At 46.2% G+C, this 18,770-nt stretch overlaps 1 protein-coding gene across 4 annotated transcripts in view; it reads left to right on the top strand.

Annotated features, from left to right (window-relative positions):
• The first annotated feature begins 87 nt into the window (after positions 1-87).
• The window catches only part of MBD5 (methyl-CpG binding domain protein 5), a 116,930-nt gene continuing 98,247 nt past the window's right edge, over positions 88-18,770 (top strand). For all 4 annotated transcript variants that reach the window (XM_071561995.1, XM_071561996.1, XM_071561992.1 and 1 more), the window contains exon 1: positions 88-546. The gene's annotated coding sequence lies outside the window, so the exon portion shown is untranslated. The remainder of the gene's footprint in view (positions 547-18,770) is intronic.

Genomic DNA, 18,770 nt, shown 5'->3' with positions numbered 1-18,770 from the left:
CCCTGCCCTTCCTGCGCTCCCGGATCCGGTTCCGGGAGCGGCGCGCGGCGCTGTGGGAAGTTCCCCCCGTTCCCCCCTCCCTGCCCATTCCCTCCCCGCGGCCTCCCGAGCTCCCCCGGGGCGCATGCGCGGTGGCGGCCGCCGCGGCTGCCTGCCCTCCTCCTCCTCCTCTTCCTCCTCCTCCTCCTCCTCGTTCTCCTCCTCCTCCTCCTTCCCGACAGCGGCGGCGGCGATGAGGAGGAGCGCGGGGGGGGCCGGCGGCGGGACGGGCGGGTGTTCGCGCCGCTGAAGGGCCCCGCGGCAGCAGCAGCGCCGCGCCGAGGCGGGGGCGGGGGGCCCCGAGCAGGCGCTGCCGCCGCCGAGTTTGCTCCACATCCCCCCGTCCCTCCCTCTCTCCTTCCCTGCCTGCCCGAACCCTGCCGAGCGCACCGAGCCCCCCCTGCCGTCCCTCGGGGGCGGCCCCGCGGAGCGCCGCTCCCTCCTCCTCCTCCCCCTTTATTACCCTTTGTGTGCGTCTCCGCCTTCCTCCCCGCGCCGGGCCCTGAGGTGAGTGCGGGGAGAGCGGGGGGGCCGGTTTGTTTACCCGCTGTTCGCCCCCCGTGGTGCCCCCCGGGTGCCCAGGGGGGGTCTGCCTGTCACCCCCGGGCCCAGCTTTGTTGTGGGGGGATGCTCCGCTCGGGGGGGAAGGGGCGGCGGGGGCAAAGTTGGGGCGCTGAGCCCCTCGGGGGGCGGCCCACGGCGAGCCCCCAGCCCTGCCCGCCGGGCCAGGCCGCGGCCGCACTTATTGTGCGAGTTATTAAACCCCAGCCGTGGGCAGGGTACAAAGAGCACTTGTACAAAGACCCTCTCCCGGAGCTGAACTTCCAGGGGGAGACAGCCCAGGAGCCGGGCTGGGTGGTGGTGGCAGCCCCTGGTGTTGTCGGAGGTGTTTGGTCAGTGGTTTGTTGGGATATATCCATAGGGATCTGCTTTTCCATGGCTTTGTGGCTGGGAAGGCCAAATGTCTCCATCTGTACCGCTGGTGGTCTGAGCTGACCGGGGTTTGTGCTGGTTCAAGGCAAAGTTGTGTGTCAAAATGTCTGAAAATGTCAAAGTGGATCCTTTAAATGTCAAAGTGGATCCTTTAAATGTCAAACTGGATCCTTGAGGGATTGTTGGGAAAGGCCTTCCAGAGGTTTGCAAGGATCCAGGAGTAAGAGTTGGGACGTTAAGGCCAACTTGAAATCAGTCTCCTCTCCACAAGTAGGATGTTTATGTTAAAATTGCTGTTGTCTGCTTATTCCTGCGGCTTAATTATGTCGTCTGTAATTCCAGAGTGGCTGTTTGAGTGCTTTGGTTTGGTTTTGGTTCATTCAGTGCTGGATGCTGGGCCATGGAGTGGGCCATGAGTTCCAGAGGGGCATCCTGGTCCAGCAGTGGTGGGAAGGGAATGTGTGTCATCCCTGCCTCACACTAAGGGATGCCCACAAGAAAGAGCTCTCCCGACACGCTGGGGTGTCTCCCATTTCTAATTTGTACATGTGTGTTTTGTGTGAAGCAGCAATTTTGTGATCAGGCTGGGAGGAGTTTGTGGAATCCTGAATTTGGTGGGAGAAAAAGAAGAGTTGGGTTGGTGTTTGACAATATTGTGGTGAAGAATTGAAGGTAGCAACCGTAGCTGTAGCTCTTTCTAGTACTTTGCCATGAGTTTTCTTTCTGCTTGGACTAACTTTGGGTTTAAACATGTGAAAAAACCTCAATGTCGATAATCATTGTCAAAATCTATGGATCTGTGTATAAAAACATTTTATTCAGGCCTGTGACTCTCCTTTTAGTTACTACAGGCAGGGATTGGGCAGCAAAACCCTGTCCAAGAGCAGAGGATGTAATTTCCTTTTTTATTTCATGACAGTGCTTCTTTTCTCAACCTGAGATGCCATTGATCTTCTTTCATGTGTGCTTGGGAAGCTGGAGCAGCCTCGGGATTCCTTTCCCTGTGGATTGTGGAGCTGCAGCTCTGCCCCCATGGCCCACAGCCCTGAGATACAATAATTCCTACAGGGCTGTAACAATCTTACCATGTTTCAGAAGTATTTGGGTATGATTTGTTTCCTATGGTTGCACTGTAACATTCCCAGAATTCCGGCAGAATTCTGAAGCTGGGCAGGATAATTTGTGGTCTTCCCTTACTTGAAATCCTAGGGATGAAATTGCTGATAAACCTTCCCTTCCCTAGGCCTGCAGCTCCTGCTTTCAGCTGTTTGTGCTGGAAGGATTTGGGAGACTGGGAAGGGAAGGGCCCTGTGAAGGAGCCACTGGTGGGACTGGGATTCTGGGTGGTGTTGGATGCAATTCCTGCCTTTCTGCAGGCTCAGCACAAAGTGGGGTCAGGCTGATTTGGGGCTTGGGGCTCTGTCACAACCTCCAAGAACTGAATCCCTCAACCTGTGCCGAGGTAGGCTGTGAATTATCAACAAAAGGCAACAGATTCCTTTTATTTGGGTTTTTAAGCTCTTTTTGCTGCTGTTATCAATAAGTATTTACAGTTGATAATTGCTTGTAGGAAAACTTTGTGTGGATTTTCCAGTTCTTTATCGTTGGAGAGAAAATTAATAATTATTTTCCTCTATTCCGGGTTAGTGGCTTTGCAGCCTCTGGGGCAGATGGTTTGGAATTAGCCAGGACCTACCAGGGCTGTAAAAATGCTGTTTAAGCCTGACTTTTATTTGTTTTTAGCAATGTTTCCTTGGAGTTTGCTGCCTCACCTGCCTGGCTTTGTGGCTGAGTGTGTTGGTGTTGTTTGGACTGGGCAGGCGGATGTTTGAGGAGAATCCTTATGATGCAATACTTGGAATAATGGAACTTTTCTTGCAGTCCTGTAGTCCTTTGGTTCCTTGGTTGGGGAGGGATCACTCTTTCTCCTGGCTAAAGAGCCCTGGAGATCTTGGCATGAGCCACAGTCCTCTCCAAATGGAATGCCTTGGGTTGTTTAATTCGCTTTGTCAGGAGATTTATTTGTTTTCCCCTACTGTTATCCGTGGCCATTCCTTGTGTGTGGAAGATGAGCACAGTCACTCCAGGGATGGTTTCTGGACCAGCAGCCAGTGCTTTCCCTGGATGTTCCTCCTGGAAAGCAGGAGCCAGGTGGGAGGCCCCTCGTGCCCATCTGGAGCCCCACGAATGTCCCAGACCCTCCATAAGCTGAAGAGGCCACAAAGTGCACAAAGCACTTGAGTCTCATCTGCTCATGGCCAGGGACTCAAATTTGGGAACTGGCAGGGCCTCCTTTTCAAAAATTCCTCTAAAACTTCAGGAAAACGGGGGGTTCGGGTTGTTCTTTTGGGTAGTTTGAGGGTTTAGTTTTGTTTTGCTGGTTTTGAGGTGCCTGTGTTGGTTCCTGTTCTGTCCCAGTGGAAATCAAACCTACCATTGATTCCAACCATAAAAAGATACAGGATACATTTCTTTTTTTAATGCTCTCATGTCATTAAGGACCTGCTTATTGTTTTAAAGAGTTACTTGAGTGTTGGAAGCCACAGGCTCTCTCTGGCTTTTCTTTGTATTTATTTTTGGAACTATTAGATGCACTAATTCTGCTCCCTCAGTCTCAAATAGGCCTGCACAGGAACCAAGGCCTGGATTAGGGATGAAATTTTGGAAAAGCTTTGGAGACAGCTCTCAGGATGCTTTAATTTTATCTGGAAAACGGGAATAAAACAAGCAGCAGCAGTTAAGAAATGAAGAAGTGCTGACTCCTTTCCTCTCTCAAACTCCGAGTTCTTTATTGCAGCAATACCAATTTTTGTGATGAATCGTCTCGAAAGGAGCTCCGACTTTGCACTATTTTTAAATTGAGGTAAAATTTTGTCAGGAACCTCTTAAATTACAGCCTCACAAAGTGTGTGAGCACTCATGCAAATGAGATGAGCCACGTCCACAAACACACACGTATGTGTGTATAAATAAAAAAGCAGATAGAAGAGGAGTAAAAAATAGATAATTTAAACTTTCAAGCGCCGTTTTAAAGCTTCGTTGGGAGGCCTTTCCCTCCCCGCTGTTGTTTGGATGTGGCTCAGGGAGCAGGAATCAGTCAGAGCCATGCAAGGGCTATTCATAGACCTTTGTGAGATGAGTTGCTCAGCTCTGTTTATCTGCAGCCTGACAGGTGCTCCCATCCCAAAACCTCCACTGCCATTTCCCGTGGGAGTGACTAAGGGACAAACTGGGGAGCTGGTTCAGTGGTTGGTTCGTTGGGTTGGAGCTCAGGGACGTTGTGAGGGGAACTGGACATGCCCAACATACATTTTTTTGATTTTTTTTTTTAAATATTCTTCTTCAGGAGCTTTAAATTTACTCCCAAATGCTTGAAAATCCTTTTTCAAATTTCTAAGAAAAAATAAAAAAATGTAATTTACTGCTCAGGTAAAATTCAAAATGCAGCTTTCTTCTTTTTTTATATATATTTTTGTTCTCCAGAGAATATTTTAAAGTAAGAAAGTACTTTATAAAGCCTTATATTGCAACAAGATCTGGTAATAAGAGGTATAAAAAATATATTAATTCATTATTCTGATATGGGGCAACATTAAAGGCTGGAATTAAAAAAAAAGAAAATACATATATATATGTGTGTGTGTATATATATTTATATATATGTGTATATATACATACATACCTGCATATATATTTATATATATATTTATATATTTTTAATATATATTTTTATATATATGCACTCATAATTTTTGCCTAGTCTACATTTTCAGTGTCCTTAAATCCCAAATTATTTTGGTGTCCCACTGAAGGAGGAATAATGTGAAATGTAACCAGCCTGTGAAATTTGGGGGTTTGCAGCATCAGCTCAGGAAAATCCCCAAGTGAGGGAACCAGAACAGTTGTCAACTGTTTGCACAACAAATCCTGTTGGATCAAATGGTGATATTCCCAACGTTTAGATCCAACATAATGTTGCCTTGTCCCCCTGTGCCAAAGGAAACAAACACAGCAGCAAATTTGGCCAAACTGAACCTGGCCCTACCTGTCCTAAATACAGATATTCCCATTTTTCCATTGGTGCTGCCTGATGGTTCCAAAACATGGAAATGGAATTTGAGTTGGCCAATTTTATAGACTTTATTTTTGAGCTCTGGTAACGTGTTATTTGGGATTAGCTGTTGTGGTAAATTATAAATATTATAAATATTTTTATAAAAATATGTGAAATGTTTGGGGTTTGTCTTCATCCTTTAAGCTTTTACCTGTCTTACTTCATGTGTATTTTATATATATATGTATTTAATGCATATTTATACATGTGTATATATGTGGTTAGTCCCACTAGACTGGTACAAATTTCATGTCTTTGGATAGATCTGAAGCTGCAGCATTGAAAATAATAAACAGCTGGCACTGGCTTTATATTTTGACTGTGTTTGCCCCTAATCTATTTAATTTAATTTAATTTTTTACTTTTAAGACTGATGCAGTGAAGCTTTATGCATCTATTTAATTTTTTTTATATAAGCTTGCTGTCAATTTAGGGAGGTAAATTTTATTTATTTTATCTGTGTGTAGAAGAGAAGCACCAAAAAAAAAAAAAAAAAGATAAATTTTGCTGGATCCAACCAACAGATAAGAGGAAGAAATTTTTTTTTAGTATCTGCTATTTTGGGAAGAAAAAACACTGCAAAAGTGAACAAATGAGATCATTGATTAAAGAAACAAAGTAGTCAGGAATCTGTAGCGAGCTGGTTTTTTTAGAACAGAACTTCCTTTTGTCTTTGAGGGGCTTTGGGGGCAGGAGGGGGGACGTTGGTCCCTCGGAATCTTTATGGGGAAGCCGCTTGGATCAGATTTCAGGGATGTGTTGGCACAGCCTGGTGATGCAACTACGTGTTGTCTTGTTCCTGAGCGCGGAATGTGAGAGATTTAGAAAAGTTTCCTGGCTCTCTGCTGGTCTCGGGGAAACTTTGCACACTTGGTGTTCCTGGGCAGGCTCCCGTGAAGGTGCTGAGCACAGCGCTGCTCCTGCTGCGGGGAGCTGTGCCGGAGGCGTTCCTGGAGCTGGGAGGGTGGGTGTGTGCTCCCCCTCCGTCAAATCCCAGTTTGGAGCAGCAGCCCCAGTTAGAGCCCCTCGGCCCCAGTTAGAGCCCCTCGGCCCCAGTTAGAGCCCCTCGGCCCCAGTTAGAGCCCCTCGGCCCCAGTTAGAGCCCCGTGGTCCCAGTTAGAGCCCCTCGGCCCCAGTTAGAGCCCCGTAGTCCCAGTTAGAGCCCCTCGGCCCCAGTTAGAGCCCCGTAGTCCCAGTTGGAGCCTCAACCCCAGTTAGAGCCCCGCGGTCCGAGCTGGAGCCCCGCGGTCCCAGTTGGAGTCCCAGTTGGAGCCCCGCAGTCCCAGTTGGAGCCCGTCAGTCCCAGTTGGAGCAGCGGCCCTAGTTAGAGCCCCGCGGTCCGAGCTGGAGCCCCGCGGTCCCAGTTGGAGCCCCAGTTGGAGCCCGTCAGTCCCAGTTGGAGCCCGTCAGTCCCAGTTGGAGCCCGTCAGTCCCAGTTGGAGCCCCGTAGTCCCAGTTAGAGCCCCGTAGTCCCAGTTAGAGCCCCTCGGCCCCAGTTAGAGCCCCTCGGCCCCAGTTAGAGCCCCTCGGCCCCAGTTGGAGCCCCGTAGTCCCAGTTGGAGCCCCGTAGTCCCAGTTGGAGCCCCGTAGTCCCAGTTGGAGCCCCGTAGTCCCAGTTGGAGCCGCTCGGCCCCAGCTGGAGCCGCTCGGCCCCAGTTGGAGCCCCGCGGTCCCAGCTGGAGCCACTCGGCCCCAGTTGGAGCCCCAGTTGGAGCCCCGCAGTCCCAGTTGGAGCCCCGCAGTCCCAGTTGGAGCCCGTCAGTCCCAGTTGGAGCCCGTCAGTCCCAGTTGGAGCCCGTCAGTCCCAGTTGGAGCCCGTCAGTCCCAGTTGGAGCCCGTCAGTCCCAGTTGGAGCCCGTCAGTCCCAGTTGGAGCCCGTCAGTCCCAGTTGGAGCCCGTCAGTCCCAGCTGGAGCCCCGTAGTCCCAGTTGGAGCCCCTGGGCCCCAGTTAGAGCCCCGTAGTCCCAGTTAGAGCCCCTGGGCCCCAGTTAGAGCCCCGTAGTCCCAGTTAGAGCCGCTCGGCCCCAGTTGGAGCTCCGCGGTCCCAGCTGGAGCCCCTTGGCCCCAGTTGGAGCCCACAGTCCCAGTTTGAGCGTCGGCCCCAGTTTGAGCGTCGGCCCCAGTTTGAGCGTCGGCCCCAGCTGGAGCCCCGCAGTCCCAGTTGGAGGCCCGTCGGCCCCAGTTGGAGCCCGTCAGCCCCAGTTGGAGCCCATCAACCCCAGCTGGATCCTCGGCCCTAGCTGGAGGCTCAGTCCCAGTTGCAGCCCCGCGGCCCCAGTTTCCCCAACCCCAGCAGACTCAGGACAGCTGCAATAACTGCAGGGAGGATCCAAGGGGAGAGGTGGCCACGATTCCCCCTTCCCAGGAAACCTTTTCCCTGGCTCTTCCCAGCCTGCAGCGCTTTGCACTTGGGAAGGCTCTCAGAGCTGAGATCTGTATTTGGGGCTGTGTTTTCCAGGCAAAGCAGTCATGGTTTTCCCGGGAAATTTCATCCTAAGGGCTAAAGATGCGGTGTGGAAATCCTTGTCCCAAACCCTCCTGTTGGCCAAACCCGAACCCACTGACTGTTCCCCACCAAGATCGTCTCAGTGCCGAGGGCTGTGCCGTCCCATCTCTCAGGGCACAGGAATGTGCTGTGTTTAGTGGACCATAACTCAAAAATTCATCTGTTGAGAACAAACAAAAAGCAGCGAACCAACAACACAGATTTCACATAATGCTTTAAACTTAGGGCTGGTGTTTGAGTCTAAGGATTATATACTTAAAAATATGTGAGTAGTTGGAGCCCTTGAGAACACACGAGGTTCTCCTCGAAGCCTGCCCGGTGTTACTGAGCAATAGAGCCGGTCCGTGTCTGGGCCAGCCGAGCCCGCAGCCCAACCATATCTGGCCGCGGCCCATCCGCTCCTCACCTCTGGGTTAAAATTAGTCCAATCATTTGCAGCGTGAGTCACTTCTAAAAATGACTTGTCCATCTGCCCTGCCTGTAACGCTGCAGAGCTCCCCGTCCTGTGCCCGGGGCTTTGGGAATGTCGTGTTGCCCCGGGGACATCCTGGGGCTCTTGGGTCCCACTTTTTGCTTTGATAAGTGTTTGGGTCAGGCTTTAAGCTCTTGTCATAAAACTGCAGTGTGGGTGACTCTAATTTTTTCATTTTAAATTTTTTATTTTAATTATTTTAATTTTAATTTTTTAATTTTAATTTTTTAATTTTATTTTAAAAATTTTTTATTTTATTCTAATTTTAATTTTTAATTTTTTAATTTTATTTTTTAATTTTAATTTTAAAATTTTTTATTTTATTCTAATTTTAATTTTTAATTTTAATTTTTTAAGTTTAACTTTTAATGTATTTTTATTTTATATAATTTTTATTTTCTAATTTTAATTTTTTATTTTAATTTTTAATTTTGATTTTTAATTTTATTTTTTTATTTTATTTTTTAACATTTTCTAATTGTAATTTTTAATTTTGACTTTGTATTTTAATTTTTAATTTTATTTTTAAAATTTTTCTAATTTTAATTTTTTTGTTTTCATTTCTTATTTTAATTTTTGTTCTTTTAATTTTTCAATTTATTTTATTATATGTTTTTATTTTAATTTTTCAATTTATTTTTATTTTATTTTTTAATTTTAATTTTTAATATATTTTATTTTAACTTTTCATTTGACTTTTAAAATTTTTTTTATTTCAATTTTTTGTTTTTATTTTTTTGTTCTTTTAATTTTTCAATTTATTTTATTTTATTTTTTAATTTTAATTTTTTAATTTTAATTTTTCAATTTATTTTTATTTTATTTTTTATTTTTATTTTTAATTTTCATTTTTTAATTTATTTTTATTTTACTTTTTAATTTTTTAATGTTAGTTTTTAATTTCAATTTTTAATGTTAATTTTTATTTTTTAACTTTTAATTTTCATTTTTTAATTTTATTTTCTAAGTGTTTTTACTCTTGATATTTTCTTGCTAAAATTCTATGTCTGAAATTTTTTTTAAAAACAGTTTATTCTGTTTTCACTCATGTCAGCACTGAAATATTTATCATCTTTCTTGGCTGCTGCATCAAGCCCTAAATCAGAATTTTTCCTGAGTTCCAACTCCACAAAGGTCTTAAGGAATGAGCCCTTCCAGCTTGGCAGTGGTTTCGGGAATGTCGTGTTGCCCCTGGAACATCCTGGGGCTTTTCTATCCCATTTTTTGCTTTGATAAATATGTTTGGATCAGGCATTAAGTTCATATAAAACTGCAGTGTGGGTGGTTTTAATTTTTTTAATTTTAATTTTGTAATTTTTTTTTCAATATCAAGTGTTTCTACTCTTGATGTTTCATTATTAAAATTCTATGTATGAAATCCTTAATTTAAAAAAAAGAAGGGTCTATTCTGTTTTCACTGATGTCAGCACTGAAATATTTATCAGCTTTGTGGGTGCTGGATCAATGACATTAAAACAGAGTATTTTTCATTTTAATTCCTATATAAGAGGAAGTTACGTGGCAGAAAAGGCATTCCTGTGTGTAGGAGCTACATTGTCTTTCTTAAATAATAATTATCACAGCAATAATGGTTGTTTTGTCAGAGAAAGGGCAACATAAACTTTGTAGAACCTTTTTTTTACATTTTTTCTTTCTATTTGAAAAAAAAATTACCAACTTCCTCCCAATATTGATCTGTGCTAAATAAAAATAAGTTTAACTTTATTCAGTTTTTTTAAGGTGATGCAACAACCTGAGACATCCCATAGATGAACTGTTGGAAGTAAATTATATTTATTTTTAATGTTACTGCATTCAACAAAACAGTAAAAAATGTTAATATTCAGCTTTTGCTAATTATTGCAAACAGTTGTAATTCTTTATAGGATCTGGATGTCTGGAATGTTCCTGAGCTGTTATAGGAAAAGTGAAGTGTTTTTTGCTTTCTGGTCAAACACTTATGTATGAAAAAGTTCATTATAATGAACCATTATGATGGTTATATAGGAATTATAATGGTGGCAAACCCTAAATTTGGGATATTTTAAGGCATTTCCAGTTGTTGAAAGAAAGTTCTTCATAGAGACCTGTTTAAAGTCCATCCTGGAGTTGTCAGGTGGGATTGCAGGATTGGGTTCTGGGAATCTCTGTGTTCATCAGAAATTTGCAAATAATTACTACGTTATTTTAATCTCTCTCTTCATCCTGCCCAGTGTAATCTGTTAATTGTTCCATCCTCACTTTCTACACTCTCCTGTTGGCTTTTCCTTCACCCTTTATTGTGCCCCTGTAGAAATTCCCAACAACTTCCCAGCTCCTGGTTGGCCAGAGCAGAACTGTTGGGTGGTGCCCACCTTGGTGGGCTGAGTTTGGAATGCCACCAGTGGACACCAAAGTGCAGTTAATGCCTCACTGGGTACAATATTTTGATTTTTTGTGCTTGCAGTGTGAGTTCCTGGGAACTGCCTGTGGATAACCCACCCTTCCTGTGCTGCTTTCAGCCTCGGGGAAGGGGATGTTTGGCCTCTGTGGGGGGAAAGGGCTGCAACTGAAAGTGCTGGAGGGGCCTCCGGGGTGGGAGAGGGAAGGAAACGGGTGGTGAGACGTTAGGAAGAGGCACAGGCTTTGGGGAGAGGGTTGGGGGGCACGGATGGGGGCACAGCAGGGCCTGGGGTGGGGTGGGGGAGTCAGGGATTGAATGGAAATTGGGGGGTGTTTGGGGAGCAAGGGCCATGTGGGGGGTGAAGTGTTTGCTGGGATGGAGGGGAGGAGGGCAGAGAACCATGGAATGGGTTGGGTTGGAGGGATCTTAAAGCTCATCCCACTGTCTGGAACTGCCTGAAGGGAAGTTCTGGCCAGGTGGGGGTTGGTCTCTTCTCCCAGGCACTCAGCAATAGGACAAGGGGGCACGATGGGCTCAAGCTCTGCCAGGGGAAATTGAAGTTGGAGAGCAGGAAAAAATTCTTTGCAGAGAGAGTGCTCAGGCATTGGAATGGGCTGCCCAGAGAGGGGGTGGATTCCCCATCCCTGGAGGTTTTTCAGCTGAGCTTGGCCGTGGCACTGAGTGCCATGATCTGGTAAAGGGACTGGAGCTGGCCCAAGGGTTGGACTTGATGATATCGGAGGTCTTTTCCAATCCAATCCATTCTATGATTCTGTGATTCCCACAGCACGGGCAGCTCCGTGGGCAGAGCCCTCCATGGCTGAGTGTTCCCTAGGAAAGCATTCCATGGTTATAATACCCTGGAAGGGTGTCTGGAATTCTCTGAGTGCCTCCTGTGCCTTGCTGTGTGTTGTTTACTCTGACTCTATTCTGTCCTGCTCGTCCCCTGGGTAAACACTTCTAATCCAAGGCAATTCTGGTGGCTCTTCCTCTTGGTTTTCTGCATCCCTCTGACATCCACCACAGTATTCCCAGGCAGGGCAAACCACTGGTTTGTCTGGATGATCCTAATCCAACATCACGCAAGGAAAATCAAAAAATAGTTTGGCTGCCTAATGATTCAGCAATGCAGACTCTGTGCCAAAAATCAGAGCATTTGTTGGCTTTGCACTCGAGCAAATGCATTGAACTTCTTTGTTTTAACTCTCATCTTCAGGGTTTGAAGGCTTAGGAATTTATTCCACCAAAAGAAATGTGTTTTACAATTATTAGAAACATGGAAATTAGTCTTTGGATTTCTTGTGTCTCTCATTTTTTTGAATAAATATTTCTGGGCTTACATCTGCAGTTACTCTTTTAAACAGAGCCAGAAAAGTTTCTCTTGTTATGGAACAGGAGCTTTAATATGATTTAGCATTTTCTAGTTTGAGATAATGGCCAGACATAGGAAATAAATTCAGTGTGCCTTGGTGAGGGAAGGGGATTCTCTGGAATAACATCAGTGTCGTGTCTTGAGTGCTGAAGTATTTCAGTAAAAAGAGGAGCAAAGTTTTTGGAGGAACCTGAGCAGAAGCAGGAACCAGATGTGTTCATTTTGTAGGCATTAACCAGTCTGCATTTTAAGGATCAGTCTCTGATCCATTTAAATTCAAGGACTAAATTATTTTATGTGTCTCTGTTGGGTGGTATTTCTTGTGTGTTTCTCAGAGCCCTTTGGTGTTACTGTGATAAAGAATAACAGGAATAATGAGGATTTTTTTTTTCTATTGACTTCTGTGAAAATCATTTTGGACCTAATACAGGGGGGTGATTTTACATAGTTCAATAAAGAATAAAAAAAGAAAGGTGGGAATGTAGGATGAGCACTAGAAGAGACCTCTTGATTTCTAAATTTAATTTCTATTGGGTGGTTTAAACTCAAATTACTGATACTATTCTCTGTTAGTTTCTGCTTAGCTGGTTACTAGAAATTAATTTAATTTTTTAATTTCTTTTTTTCACCCCATTCAAGACTTTAAAAAACAAACCAAACCAATCCCAAAGTGCTGTGTTTTCCTCCATACTACAGCAGCTCTACAACATTATTTAAAATAAATATTCTCCCACATTTCTGCCAAAAGCAAGAAAAAGGGATTTGTTCAATCAGCTGAAATAAAATTATCCTCAGACTAGCAATGAGATACTCGGGCATTTTCCCCATGATTCACTGTTTGATGAGAAATATGTTAATATTTGCTATAATTTACAAAACCAGATGTGAGAGGATTTGGGGTTTTTATTTATGTTTTTCTGTAGTAACACACAAGTCAGTTGAGTCTTTGGTTCAGGCAGGTTGGGAGGGACTCCAGCAAAGTGACATTACCTGTCCTGAAATATGAAATACAAAGGCTGATCTCTCTGATAATCTGCCTTGTTGGATGTTTTGCTCACTATTATAAAACAAAAAAAATTACAAAATCAAACTTAATTGTCTTGGAGAAAAGTGAGGAAAATAAATAATTCCTGCAGCAGTGCAGTATAAAGTATTAAATGGGAAATACATGGAGTTGTTCAGTGTTTAAAAGTGCTGCCTTCATTTTCATTTATAACCAGGGAGCTTCACATTACTTGGGCATGACTTTAGTTTAGTTCTCTGTGTAGAAAACTCATTTTTTTTCTTTTTTTTGGTCTTATTTACTGTGACTTGGTGCTGCCATAATAATATTAAATGTCCATAACATGGTTTGGGTAAGAAAACTTTAGACAAAGTCTGGGCAGAGCACTGAGTGTTTCTGCAGAGGGAATTGCTCTTCAGGTTGGAGTTACTTCTGTGGCTTTTTCTGAGGTGGCTTCGTTTGGTCTTTCCTGGTGATCCCTGTGGGTGTTTCCTGGTGATCCCTGTGGGTGTTTCCTGGTGATCCCAGTGGGTATTTCCTGGTGATCCCAGTGGGTATTTCCTGGTGATCCCAGTGGGTGTTTCCTGGTGATCCCAGTGGGTATTTCCTGGTGATCCCTGTGGGTATTTCCTGGTGATCCCTGTGGGTGTTTCCTGGTGATCCCTGTGGGTATTTCCTGGTGATCCCAGTGGGTGTTTCCTGGTGATCCCTGTGGGTATTTCCTGGTGATCCCTGTGGGTATCTCCTGGTGATCCCTGTGGGTATCTCCTGGTGATCCCAGTGGGTGTTTCATGGTGAGCCATGTGGGTATTTCCTGGTGATCCCAGTGGGTGTTTCATGGTGATCCCTGTGGGTATTTCCTGGTGATCCCTGTGGGATGATGGCACTGGTCCCTCTCCCAGAGGTCACTTTATGTCCCATAGAGGAGTCCAGCAAATTTCTCTCTGTGCAGTAGAAAAAAAGGAGTTTTATGACTTGGGCAAAGCACTTTTCCCACTTCCATCCAAACCCCTTTTCATAAATACAGCCATAGAACACCTCAGGCCATTCACTTCATCTTCTCAAGGGCAAAGGGCTTTGCTTTTTCTTCCCTTTCTTTTTCTGATTAATTTTTTGGAGAAAGGGACCTGTCAGAACAGACTTTATGGGTTTTCCCTCGCTGAATTGACACTCTATAAAGTCCTTTTCTAGCAGATTCCATCCAAGAGGGAGGCAATGGAGAGGCTACAGGTGGGGCACGGGGGAAAGTTGGAGCTTATTAAATCTTTTCAGGGAGAAAAGGAAGCAGTTCAGAGGTTCCTGTGGCAGCATTTGGGGAGCCTGGGAGAGATTCTCTTCAGCAGGTTAGGAGGGACAGGATGGGAAGGGAAATTGGAGGGAAATTGGAGATATTAACCTGGTTCAGAACTTTAGATGCCTTTTCTTGAGCTGCAGTCTGAGAGAGTTTGGAGCACAAAAGGCTCAAAAGTGAGTGCTGATGTCTTAAAATAGACATTTGAATGGGCTGGTTTGCTTTTCTAGAATGAATTTTTCGTTAAGGAGAAATGACAACAACACAGCAGACAAACTGGAGTCCTGGAACACCTCCCAGAGCTGCTGGGTCTGAGGGGCTGTTTCTCCTCCCCATCCAGGGGAGTTTCACTGAGCACTGCAGGGCCTGGGCAGCGTTAATGGAATTAATTCAGGGTCACTTAGCAGAGGGTTCATGTCACGATGTGTCAGCTCAGCCCTTTGTGGCAGGTGAGTCTGGGGTTCCCAGTGAGCCACCAGGAGCCTGGGCTGGCTCTGCCCTTGGGTTTGGCAGCAGCACAGCAGAGTGTGTGACACACTCTCTGAGCTGCCATCCCTGCCATCCCTGGGAGCTGGGAATGCCTGTGGAACATGGGCACACTCCCTGGGCTGCCATCCCATCCCATCCCTGCCATCCCTGGGAGCTGGGAATGCTTGTGGAACATGGGCACACTCCCTGAGCTGCCATCCCATCCCTTCCCATCCCTGAGAGCTGGGAATGCCTGTGGAACGTGGGCACACTCCCTGAGCTGCCATCCCATCCCATCCCTGCCATCCCTGGGAGCTGGGAATGCCTGTGGAACGTGGGCACACTCCCTGAGCTCCCATCCCATCCCTGCCATCCCTAGGAGCTGGGAATGCCTGTGGAACATGGGCACACTCCCTGGAGCTGCCATCCCATCCCATCCCATCCCTGGGAGCTGGTAATGCCTGTGGAACGTGGGCACACTCCCTGAGCTGCCATCCCATCCCATCCCATCCCATCCCATCCCATCCCATCCCATCCCTGGGAGCTGGGAATGCCTGTGGAACATGGGCACACTCCCTGAGCTGCCATCCCATCCCATCCCATCCCTGGGAGCTGGGAATGCCTGTGGAACGTGGGCACACTCCCTGAGCTCCCATCCCATCCCTGCCATCCCTAGGAGCTGGGAATGCCTGTGGAACATGGGCACACTCCCTGAGCTGCCATCCCATCCCATCCCATCCCATCCCATCCCTGGGAGCTGGGAATGCTTGTGGAACGTGGGCACACTCCCTGAGCTGCCATCCCATCCCTTCCCATCCCTGCCATCCCTGGGAGCTGGGAATGCCTGTGGAACGTGGGCACACTCCCTGAGCTGCCATCCCATCCCATCCCATCCCATCCCATCCCATCCCATCCCATCCCATCCCATCCCATCCCTGCCATCCCTGGGAGCTGGTAATGCCTGTGGAACGTGGGCTGGGGGAGCTCTGCCAGAGCAGTCCCAGCCCTGCCAGTTGAGACTTGCAGGGACTGTGAGCACAACCCTCCACTCCCATGTGATTCTCACGGAAAACTCCCCAGGATTTCAGGGGATTGGCCTGACTGGGGCTTGACACCAACCCTGGTAAAGAGGGGAAATCGTGGAGAGGCAAATCCTGGAGAACTTTCTTTGTAAAAGTTTGTCATAGTGGGACTTTTCTGAGAGAAAATGCAGGTCTTTTGAGACTTTCCTGAGAGAAAATCCCCCCCAGCCAGGGCCATGGGGAATCCCACAGCAGCCTGGCAGCAGGTGAACATTATCCAGGAGGCAGAAGTTTGGGAATCAGCCCTTCTGTTTGGGAAGTTGGCATTTCTGCAGCCGTGGAGACGCTCGGTGCACGGGTCACATTCAGTGCAGGGCTTATGGAGCAGTTTGCTGGGAAAGGAGGAATTGAGCAGATGGATCTGGAGCAGAGGGTTTGGAGAGGGTGGTCTTGCCTGGGTTAATCATGAACATGGAGTGGTTTTAATTTGTGTAATTAATGTGAAGTGGGCAGGATGCTGATGTGGACAGGCACAGTGGGATAATGTCCAGGAATGTTCCTTTGGGTTCCTGCCTTTGTCTGGTGTGAAGATCTAAGAGGAGAAACCCCAGGGTGGTGGCAGACACAGCCCTTGAGTTAATTTATTGTTTTTATGTGCTGGTATTGCAAACCCTGAGACCTTTCAGTGATGAGGTGGGAGTTGTTCCCTGATTCCTCATCCAAAACTTAGAATGACATGGCATTAAATAAATAACAAAAGCTTTAAACTGACCAAAATAATAATAATATTCTGGTTCCTTGTCCACCTGTGAGTTCATAGTTGAAGCAGTGCAGTAAAACAAAAATTGATGTAAAGTTGTGCCCTTGGAGAAATTCTACAGAGGCTCCAGAATAGTGACTTTTTTGCACTGAGACTTCCACTGGATTTATATATTCTACAGCTTTTCTAGCCCAGATAAAAGGGCCCAGATCAATGATATAATTTGCCAATTTAGACCTTGGTTTCTATTTTTAAGCAAGTGATACCTAATATTTGGTAGGAGTGTGGGAGCATCTTCTGAAGGAACATTTGTCCTCTGACCACTTGGGATTATAAAGCCAGAATAAATATGGGAGAGCAGATTACACTTATAAAATATCAATCTGAGCAGAACAAAAGGATTGGGGGTTCTTCTCTTTGCCCTTTTTTTTTTTTTGTTCTTTTTTATCTCCTGACTGAAAAATACTCCCAGTCCTTCCCCACCCCCAACCGAAGGAATAAATGACCGAAGAATTCGACTGAACTAAAACACCCAGAGAAGCAGAAAAGGTGAAAAGCCACAGTCAGTGAGGGAGGACGAAAAGGAAGGGCCATAAAGGGTTTGTTGTGTGGTACACAGGTTGTTAATGCTGTTAATGATTGAGCTGTTTATGGGGGATTACAAAGGGTTAGGAAACGACTCTGCTCGGGAATTCCACCCAATCCCAGAGCCAGGAACAAAAGTTGAGCAGGATGCTGGGCTGGGATGTGGCTGTGGAAGATCCCCAGGGCTGGCGAGGAGCCCGAGTGGCTTCGGGGTCCTGCTGCTCCTGCTGCAGCCCAAGGGACACCAATAACCCCGCGGAACTATTCACTTACCAGTGGCAGAGTTAGGAGGAGTGTGGAAGTTTCCAGAAATATGCAGTAATACTTGCTAGACCTGTAGGTCGAGTTTGGGGGTTGGGCATTTTGGGGTTTTGTTTTCTAGGGGGTTTTAAGAAGTGCAAACTTCCTAAACTCACCTGATGGGTGTGTGTTTGTTGTTTGTGCTCACTGTGAGTCCATCTCAGCTGTTGGAGAGACCAAGGAAACAGTTTCACTGATACTTTTCCAGTTAAGGGCATCCAAATTGTTCCTGTGAGATCCCACACGTGTGTCATGTTCTGGTTTATAAACTGGAAGTCACTTCCCCTGATTTAGCACATCATAATCGAGTTCACAGCAGCTCTGGCTGCTTCTCTTCTGCTCGTGTTTTGGGCCGATTTTTGGGCTGTCCCCAAGTGTGGTGACCTCAGAGAGGACTCAGAGCAGGGCTGGGACTTGCTCAGGGTTGTGTTTTGCTGCTCAGTCTGCAAACACCCTGCTCTGCTCACAGCCCTTTCAGGCACAATCTGATCATGAGCTCTATATTTAGAACCCGGGGAGGGACCTTGCACAGTCCCTGTAGTAGAGATGGGAAGGGGAGGAATAGCCACATTTGGCATTTCCCTGAGGAAGAGGAGTCTCAGTTTCTACAAACATTCCTGGTGTTCGGTGGTTTCATCAGCCTGTAACTGTGTTTTAAGTAAAAAATGCTTATTTTTGATGTTTCTCCCAAAGTCATAGACTTGCCTTTATCTTCGTAATTCTTGGGTGCCTTATAATTGTTACAGATCATGTGAAATGGTGACAGTGCTGGTTTAGGCAGTGCCAGTTTTCAGCATTAGGAGATTGAGGGAATCCTGAGCAGATGGAAAAGCTGGAACATCTTGGCCATTATGTTGCACATCTCAAATTACACCCTCCCTCCCACCACCCCTGTGAGGGCACCGACCCTTAATCCAAACCACGTGTCCCTCAGAGATGGTTTTATTTCACCTACTGATGGCACAAAGTCTGGGGCAGAACAGGGCTGTGAGTAAAACTACTGGCACATTCCAGATGGGAATGTTTATGGGGCGAGCACCATTTGCATTAATTAGCAGAGCTCATCAGCTGCCAATCGGGCTGGGTTTGGCTGTGGGTTTGTGGTGCTGGGGCTGCCCTGGGTGCAGTCACTGCAGAGCAGGAGCTCTGGCTGCTCTCTGGGGCAGCAGCTGAGCTCACTCCTGCAGGGAAGGTGAGCAGCCACTTCCAGGGAACTCCTGATCCTTGGAAAGCTGTTCCTGCAGCAAACTGTGACAATATTTGGTGTGCAAGGCCCTGCTCTTGGCATGTTACCTGCTGGCTCCTTCCTGATGTAACCTGAGCTACAGTAACTGCAGGCTCTGAGGATACAGGGATGGATCCCTCAGTTTGGGATAAATCTCTTTTTTGTTGTTGTTTTTCTCATAAGCTGTTCAAAAACTGATGTAGAATGTTGCATTAAACCTTGGCAGGGATCAACATGCCACTTTGCTGTGTGAGTTTAGGTTTGTCTGTGAATGGGAGTTTGGAAAAATATCACTTA

Source organism: Pithys albifrons, chromosome 8 (assembly GCF_047495875.1).
Source record: "Pithys albifrons albifrons isolate INPA30051 chromosome 8, PitAlb_v1, whole genome shotgun sequence".
NCBI classification, from domain to species: Eukaryota; Metazoa; Chordata; class Aves; order Passeriformes; family Thamnophilidae; genus Pithys; species Pithys albifrons.
This window is presented reverse-complemented; position numbering and strand designations above follow the sequence as displayed.